General features: G+C 40.8%; 3 non-coding genes across 3 annotated transcripts; all 3 read right to left on the reverse strand.

Moving 5' to 3' along the window:
• Positions 1–271: 271 nt before the first annotated feature.
• Positions 272–343, reverse strand: TRNAD-GUC (transfer RNA aspartic acid (anticodon GUC)). Its single transcript has one exon. It is a non-coding gene; the product is annotated as a tRNA-Asp (tRNA).
• Positions 344–1052: 709 nt separating this feature from the next.
• Positions 1053–1134, reverse strand: TRNAS-AGA (transfer RNA serine (anticodon AGA)). The gene has a single exon. It is a non-coding gene; the product is annotated as a tRNA-Ser (tRNA).
• Positions 1135–6127: 4993 nt separating this feature from the next.
• Positions 6128–6209, reverse strand: TRNAS-AGA (transfer RNA serine (anticodon AGA)). The gene has a single exon. It is a non-coding gene; the product is annotated as a tRNA-Ser (tRNA).
• Positions 6210–9309: the final 3100 nt, after the last annotated feature.

Here is a 9309-nt window from a genome sequence, read left to right on the forward strand (position 1 = left end):
GGGGGACGGTGGTTGTTTGAAGAACCGATAGGCTGGTTCCCAGGTAGTTAAATTCTCGGTTCCCAGAGCCCGGTCATCACCGAGCGCGCTCCGGAGGAAGCTGCCGCACCCACCGCGGATTCTGAGGTCCGCTCCCCAGGATTGCTAACCAGAGTGACTTCCGCAATTTTCACATTAAAGAAAGATGGAATGCAATATTTGCTCCTAAACAAACTACGCGATTGCCAGGAATTCTAAAGTGGGTGACGAAATACAAAAGTAAGTTGTTGACCTCCCCGTCGGGGAATCGAACCCCGGTCTCCCGCGTGACAGGCGGGGATACTCACCACTATACTAACGAGGAAGAAGTCAGTTACAGCCTCTTACGGATGTCTAATAAAGTGAAACACTGCGGTCGGCCTTCTTTTAGCCTATAGGTTTGTGTTCTACTTGCTTGCATACCTTTGGCAAATCTGCATCTGAACGCCCTGGGATTGTCCGCCACCAACCAAGCCTCATTCCAGCCCCTCTCGCTCCAGCCGGCTCCGCCCTAGAGCTGAAAAGCTCGGGCCTGGCAGGACAGCCTGCTCTTTTGACAGTGACGGTTTCGTTTTCTTTGACGGTGTTTCTCGTACTAGATTTGCAAGCAGTGAATCTAGGCGACGAAAGCAGTTGAACCTTTGATCCATGGAATCTCTCTGCAAATTAACCAAAGACTGTGATCTAGGAAATAAGGCTTATTTCCGTGGGGAAAGAAAACACTATAAAGAGTTGTCTTGAAAATGTAGGCTTCAAGCGGGTTTGGAGGGCAAGGAAACACGAGGTGTCCCCCAGATCTGCGCGGAGGTTCCGCTGATAGGAAAATAAGTAGGGCTCTTCTTACTAAGGCACCTTTAATTTTAATAAAAATAGTGGAGTAATAATAACTTCCATTGCCCGTTGCTATGGATTTTGGCCTGGGCCAAGCCGAACAAGTTTAATCAAGGATGTTACACATTCCGGTTTGTTTCATTTTTCTCTCTCCGCTGAGAAATCCCCAGTTATTCTCGCTCGGAAGAAAAAAACGTAGCTTCCGTAGTCGGCAGGATTCGAACCTGCGCGGGGAGACCCCAATGGATTTCTAGTCCATCGCCTTAACCACTCGGCCACGACTACACAGCCTCACGGGGTTTTTTTTTTCAAATTATAGACAGGAAAGAACACAAACCAGAGTAACCGTTGCCCGATGTGCAAGAAAATAAACTTTGTGAGTTGAACACAAACCTTCGGGTAAAATGAGGATTTGGTAAAAAAAATTAAAAAGCCTCCCTCTTGCCGCCTAGGCAATTGAAAGCCCTGGGATGAGGGTCCTCACCTCTGAGCACCAGCCTTTCAAGCAAACGAGTCAATTCAGTAAACCGCCAGCGAGGCCTGCCTGCTCTGGGGACCAGGTTGTGGTCTGAGCTCGGGCTCTCCCCTCTAGAGTGGCCACAACCAGAACCAAACTTTGCTTACTCCGAGGCGGAGTCAGGCCCTAACTTCCAGTCGCCTCTGATGTATTGCCTTTGAACAACTCATCTTCCAATAGTCCTGGACGATCATAAGCACAATGAAGACAGAGTGGGAGATTAGATAGCTTGTGTGAAATCACCACTTTGACCGAGGAGGAAACAGGGCAGAAATAGCTGGTGAATTGCAGTTACAATGTCCACTGCAACACTGTAAAAGCAAAAAAAAAAAAAAAAAAAAACCAGGAAGTAATCTGTTCATCGTTAAAGTATTAGTTTTATGCATTCCTACTGCAGGGAACCGTGCAGCTGTTAAAGAATTAGATCCTTATCGTTTTACTTGGAAAATGTGTGTGAACATTAATACACAAAACAACAAATATAAATAGTCCCATTTATATAAAATGAAACCCAAAATTAAACAAATACATTTTAAAAAATCTGAAAGGATACTGACCATCTAACAAGAGAGCAAAGTGGAGTGGAAGTAAGAAATAAAAATGTCTATTTCAGTTACTTTTGTATTCTTTAATTTTTTCATAATAGGCATTGCTTTCTGCATTATTTTTGTAACTGGAAAATATATAAATGGAAAAACAGGTTAAAATCAATATGCCACTACATATTCTTACATCAAAAATCTGGATAGGTATTAACGAAAAACTTAATACTAGTTTCCCTTGGGTTTTGGAACATAGCTTCTCCTTGTTTTCTTCTTTCAGCTTTTCTCTCTCTTTCAAATTTTCAGGTAAAGCGTATGTATTTCTTTGTGTTTAGATTTAAAGTATCCCCACACTTTCTTTAAAACTGTAGGATGATTCCACATCGCTTGTCATTTGTTTGAAGAAACACGGACATGGCACCCCTTGGCAAGCCATGGAAGATTAGCCCTGAGCTAACATCTGCTGCCATTCCTCCTCTTTTTGCTGAGGAAGACTGGCCCTGAGCTAACATCCGTGCCCATCTTACTCTACTTTATATGTGGGAGGCCTACCACAGCATGGCTTGCCAAGCGGTGCCATGTCCGCACCTGGGATCGGAACCAGCGAACCACGGGCCGCCGAGAAGCGGAACGCGCACACTTAATCACTCTGCCACGGGGCTGACCCCTATTATGTCTTGTTGATGTATTTATTCCCTTATCACTATGAAATGTCCCTCTTGATCTGTTTCCAGGCAATAAGCAGGGACAATTTGTTTCTCATTTGTTCTCCTTCTCCCAGGTATCAAAGTTAGTCACTGTCTGAAGTTGTTTACTGTGTGAAGAACATTGTTTGATATACTTTATTCAGTTTTCTATTTTACGGTGGCAGAGTAAGTCTGGTCCCAGGTTCTCCACCATGGCAAAAAAGAGAAGTCCTTCTGGCATAGATCATTTTAAGTCCACCAATCTGACTTTAAATCTTGGTGGGATATCATCTTTCCCTTTGTGTGTGTTTATTCATCCTTTTCTTCCATGATCCTCTCCTTAAATATACACATTACTGCAACTAACTCTATTCCTGGTCAACACTGTAAGGGTTAACAGTTAGAACAAGTCCATAAAAGAAATTGCAGTCAAGATTCAATAAGCAAAAACAGTGGGATGGATATATACACTTCATTTATATATAATATATAATATATATGAGAGATTTGTAGGAGCTGGTTAAGTAGCCTCTTTTATGCTGAAGTTTGAAGTCCATAGGGCAGATTGTCAAGAAAGGAAGATGTATGTAAAGTGGGGAAGATTAGAACAAGCTAGGACCCACAAGCATGAACTGGAGCCCCACAAGATGGACAGAAATCTGTGCAACTCTGATTGCCTCTGACCTGAGTGGTGCAGATGTCCTGCAGAAGCCAGGGCCCTTTGTTTGTAGCTAAACACACACATTTGGTCCAGGAAAGAAGGAGACTGAAGGAGGATCCAGGGGAGGGTGGGGAGGTTGTAGGCCCAACTGCTGCCGCGTGACAAGGTAAGTCAGCAGATGAGTTAGTGTGAGCTACGAAATGGCTGCTACTTGACTTTCTTCCCCCAAATCTCTTACAAGACTATCTCTTGAGGACTGTCCAACCAGAAACCTACAGAAGAGGGAATTCTGGAGAATGTAGTTCAACCTGGCCAAGTTGACATCAAAGATTTGAAGAGAATGTTTCGGTATTTACATATGTACAATAACCAATAGCATACTGTCTTAACTGCTGTAGATTTAAAAATAATCACGTCAATAAATATTGTATAAGTCCTCCAACTTTGCCATCTTCTTCAATATTTTCTCGTTTTTTAAGTTGCTGTACATTTCCAAATATGTTTTTGAAACCCTGAGTTAATTTCCATAAAATACATATTTGGAGGATGATTGGGATTTCATTGACTCCGTTAATCAATTTGGAAATAGTCATCATCTTGACAAAACTGAATCTTCCAAAAAATGAACATAGCATTTTCCTCCATTTAATTTCCACCAGCAATATTTAGTAGTTTTTAATGTAGATTTCTTGCACATCTTTTGTTAGATTTATTCCCAGACTTTTAAGATTTTGCTGCAAATGGAATATTTGAATTTTAATCTCCACTTGTTACTCACACATGCATTTTGTATAAGGTCTATAATGAAAAGAAGAAACAGAGACAAATAGTGTTCAGTCTTAGCTGAAAGTGGACATCTACATATGACTTCAAATGTGAAGTAGAGTGACTGAAGAAATAATGTAGTGAATAACCCTGCTGCACAAGTCACTCTTTAACATTGTAACCACTAACATTAACATAACAGAATGGTAATCATTAATGCTTAAATTAAAATGTTGTTTAAAATTTCAGGTTTGTTTTTACATCCTGGGAGATTGTTTCTTGATTATGAACTTTGATGGTGACTTCACAGAAGAACTCATATAACACTCAATCATTCAACGCACCTCTCATTGTCACCTAATACAAAATCATGAGACTCCAGAATTTGCTAATATTCACACCCTCCTACCATGCATGATACTGCTGTATAATACTTCCATCCTGTACCTATATTCTAAATATCAGTCATTATTAAAAATAATGTTTATTAACTTTGTTGCTTACTATAGAATTTTGCATACTATTCTTTCATGACGTCTAAATTCATATTTAGTAATTTATCACATGTTATATCTAATATTCAAGTTGTATTTGGGCTTTTATTTCAATGAGTGTATTTTTCCTTTATTGTTCTATTGGTTTCTTTTTCTTCTTTCGACTTTTTATTTTGACATAATTTCTAATTTATTGGAAAAGTGGCAAGAATAATACAAAGAATTTTTATAAATCCTTTACCTAGATTTACCAAATGCTAACAATTTACCACATGTGCTTTATTTTTCTCAATAGATAGATAGATATGGATAGATTTACATATATGTAATTTTTTTAGTTGTTGAAAGTGAATTTCAGACAAGATGTTCCTTTATCCCTAAGCACTTCATTGTGTATTTTGTAAAAACAGAGGCCTTCTCTTTCCTAACCACAGAACAATTATAAAAGCAGGATTAAAACTCTTATTTAATTTATACACCTTGTTAATGTTTTGCCAATTGTGTGAATACTTTATTTCAGGAAAATTACATTGCATTCACTTGTCATGTCTCTTTAGTCCTTTAATATGGAAGAGATTCTTAATCTTTCTTTGTCTTTCACTTCACTGACATTTTAAAAACTAAGTAGGTCAGGTGTTTTGTAGAATGTTCCCTCAGTTTGAATTTGTCTGATGTTTCCTGTAAGTTAAATTCAGATCATGCGTTTTTAGCAGGAATACCACACAAACGAGCATGTGTCCGTTGTAGTTCGTCATATTGGGGGGCACGTGACGTTGATTGTCCTAACATCGGAGATGCTAACTATGATCAATTGATTAAGGTGGTGTCTGTCATGTTTCTCCACTGTCAAGTTACTGTTTTCCTTTTGCACTACTCACCACACAATTTATGCAGCTCACTTCTTTTTCATTATATTTGGTTGCTTGAAAAGAATAAGTTCAACGAAGAAGAAATTTAATATTTGATAGACGAACAAGAACAGTTTGTCAGAGCCTCAAAATTCGGTGAAAAGACCCAGCCACCCCATCCTGGAATTGAACCCGTACATTCCAGGTGACAGGCGAGGATGCACAGCCCTACGCCAAACAGGAAGTACTTGAGGGGAAAAAAATACCTCTCACTCCACCCCTATTCCAGACTCCTGGACTGCATGATCCCGGGAGACAGTGCTGGTTTACCTGCTGGTGTGACGATTCTCTTAGTAGAATCATAAACAAATATCTCAGGTTCGACTCCCTGCCAACGGAGCAGTGAATCAAGGATTTCACGGAGCTTACTTTTTTAAGTGAGATATTTTTTGCATTCTCTCAAGAAGGGCGTGATTTGGTGGAGGAGAAAATCCGAGGCGGGGGTTTCAATGATAGGAAATGAACCGGCGTCATGTTTGTTTGTTTTGTTTTTTGCCTATGGAGGCAATTTTTTAAAACATCATTGCACGGTGGGAGCTCTCTGGCAGTAAAATTTTGAGTGGGGGCTGGAGCAGGACACGTTTAGTCAAGAAGTTTGCCCTGCCGTGGTAGGAAGTGGTTAGTGAGTTCCTTTCCGTGTAATTTCAGATTGTCAAACTGATCATTTGAGAAGGTAGTACTAAATTCAGAGAGGAAAAAACATCCCGTAGTCGGCAGGATTCGAACCTGCGCGGGGAGACCCCAATGGATTTCTAGTCCATCGCCTTAACCACTCGGCCACGACTACACCTGCTGAAAAGAGACGAATTGACAGGAATCACGTGGCAGACTGAAAAAGTGATGTGTACAAACCCGCGTCTTTAGTGAGCCTGGTGGAAATGCTGAGGTGAAATGAGAGAGGAAGGGAGGCTAACCTGTCGGACATACCCAGGAATCAGGGGCACTGGAATGAGAGACATAAAGTCGTCACCGCATAAGCATCAGCGTTACCGGCAAACTTCAGGTTAGTTCAGATCACACCCCGCGAGCGCCTGCCTGCTCTGGGAACCCGACCGGCTGGTGCGAGCTTCTGTCCTCACCACCACTGGCGCCAAACCTAGCCCATACCAAGGGGGAGGCAGGTCCTAACCCTCTTCTAGTCTGGGATGTTGGGACTTCCCGACGCCCAAGGCTCCTCTTTCATTAACGCTGTGCGAGGTGGATTCCAGGCAGGGAATCGCTTCCGCTGATTTGCGTTGCAGGTTGGGGGCGCGAAGAATGATGTGGAAAAGCCGCCTCTGTATCCCCTCGCCGTGATGTTGCTAAGCCTTTGGGCTCATACTCTGCTTTGAGTTTTAGCCGACGCAGGGGCTATTTCTTCCTAGATTTAACCAGCGCAACAGGTTTTCTTTTTCTCCTTACATTTCGACCTCAGTTGCTCAGTCACAGTGTTTTTGCCAAGTCTTGAAACTGTTTTTGTCTATCTTGCTTAGAAAATCTTAATCTAATTTTTAAAAGAAGGAGAAAAAGGAAGAGAGATCAAAGAAAGAAGGATTTATTCTATCATCTAAACAAAGAAGAAAAGGACGGAGAAGAGGAGTGAAGAGTGAAATGGTGGGGAGAGGATGAAGAAAGACTGCATTTCTACTGACGTAAAATCAACTCTAAGAAACCTATGGTTTAATGGAGTGGAGTCTATTAAGTCGAGTTTTGGGTAAGGGAGCCAGAATCCATATTTAACTGAGCAGTCTATTATATAAACTGTCTTTTCTATCAAAATGAGTATCAATCACATAAACATTCTTTAAAAATCATGCCAGGTTACGGCATGACTAAATGCAAATTTTAAGTAAAATGTAAGTTGTGTTATAGATGTTGCCACAGTTAGTCATATCATGGCCCTTTTATTTGGTCTCCTCGTTTTAAACAAGAATATAACGTTTTAGGTAAATTTCTTTGGATCTCTAGTTTGAAGGAAGTTAAATACTGAAGAAATAACACAAACGTTTCATGGTTTAAAAAATATCCCATCAAAAAAGGAAAGTGGCTGTGATTAATGCACACTGAATTTGTTTTTTCTTTTTTTACTTAGAATACAATGAACAGAGATCCTTGACAGTTTCAATCTTATCATATATAGTTCAAAACAGGCAGAACAAATCTATGATGTTAGGAATCAGGAAGTGATTGTTGAAGGTAGTCATGGCTGAGACAGTCCATGGGGCGCCTGCTGGAGATGCTGGGAATTGTTGATTCTCATTCTGGGTGCTGGGTACATAGATATTGTTCACTTTGTAAAAATTGCTTGAGCTGTATAATCAGGGTTTATGTACTTTTCTGCTTCACTACTGCGTTATACTATATGTCAATAAAAAATTACTTAAAAAACAAAGCCTCTCAAGTTGTTTTAAGCAGAAGGGATTAATAAAGAATTGCAGAAGCTTACAAAATTTTTTAAAAGAGGGGTAGGGGGAGGTGCCAGCTCTAATCCAGCCCTGCAGAAATGATTCCCGAAACAACCCTGCAGAAATGTCCTCCCAGAGAGGCTGCTATTGTCTCTACAATCAAGAAAGTAGGAAATGAGGATGCTGCCACTGGAATCATTGATTTCAGGCATGTATTGCCTGAACTATACAGCAGAGATTGGCACTACAATATTCTCTCTAGGGCAGTGGTTCTCCAAATTTAGCAGGACAGCTATCCATCATGACAGAAAGCAAGTCAGCCTGGGTCTTAATTTGTAAAGGGAACAGAGTGATGACAAGGAGAAGTCAAAACCATTGAAAGAAAAGTTTAATGTTACTCATAGTTACCCTAGAAATGAGAGGCATGGCACACCACATAGGGCCACAGAGGGAGGCACCAGTTTTGGTCAAGAGGCAGAAAAGAGAAAGGGGAAAGCATAAGCCACAGTCTCTACTGAGATTTCCACAGGAAAGAAAAAGCAGGTCAGTTTAGTATTGGCTAATTTGAATAATTCTTTGAGCTTTAGGGCATGGGAGCTATCCCTAGTTGTCTGTTACCTGGCTCTGGGCTGATGTAGGACACAGGCAATATTGGCTTAGTGTGAGAGAGTTAGATAAAGGAGGTGGTTCAGACCATGGGCTCTGGATTGCAGGCTCTGGCAGTTAATTTGGCCCTGTGATTAACGGGTACCAAATGGACAAACGCAGAAGCTAAGAAAATACGGAACAGTCAGAAAGCAATTTACATTTCTCAACAAGTTGTCAAATGCTGCTGCTGGTGCTGGGCTGGGGACCACACTTTGAGAAACACATGTTCTGGAGCACACTATGCCTCCTAGATGTGAATTAGCAACACAATGGATGTGCCTTACCTTGCAGAAAATTCCAACAAGTCCATGACAATTCTTGTCTTGTCAGCACAAAAAAAAATGAACCAGAAGTTGGCTCATTTCCACATTTGAAAACTCCAAGGCAAAGCTTAAGTCACACTTAGAACCCTAGCTGAAAGGGAGCTAGGGAAATGTAGTTTTAACTTTCTAGCCTCTATAGTGTGGGAAGAATCACCTGAAGGAGATAGAAATAGATGGTTACTGCCAAAAATGGGGGGCCTGCCCACAGGATTAACAATAATTTGTCAGTATCACCCTGAGGGGAAGTTGACTGTCACTGTTCTTGAAAGAGGACCCTACTGTTAGAGACCAGTGTGTCAGCCACTGCCCTAGGAGACTACCCAGATTCCTACCATCTGATTTCTTGCAGATAGCATAGTCTTTTTTCTTATTGATTTAAGGAGTTCTTTATACATTCTAGACATACGACTTTTGTCAGATATATGTATTACAAATATCTTCTTCTACTCTGTGCCTTTTCACACTGCTAATAGTGTCTTTGGAGGTACTAAAGTTCTTAAATTTAAAGAAGTCCAATTTATCAATCGTTTTT

This window comes from Equus quagga, unplaced genomic scaffold (genome assembly GCF_021613505.1).
Source record: "Equus quagga isolate Etosha38 unplaced genomic scaffold, UCLA_HA_Equagga_1.0 188_RagTag, whole genome shotgun sequence".
Taxonomy (NCBI): Eukaryota; Metazoa; Chordata; class Mammalia; order Perissodactyla; family Equidae; genus Equus; species Equus quagga.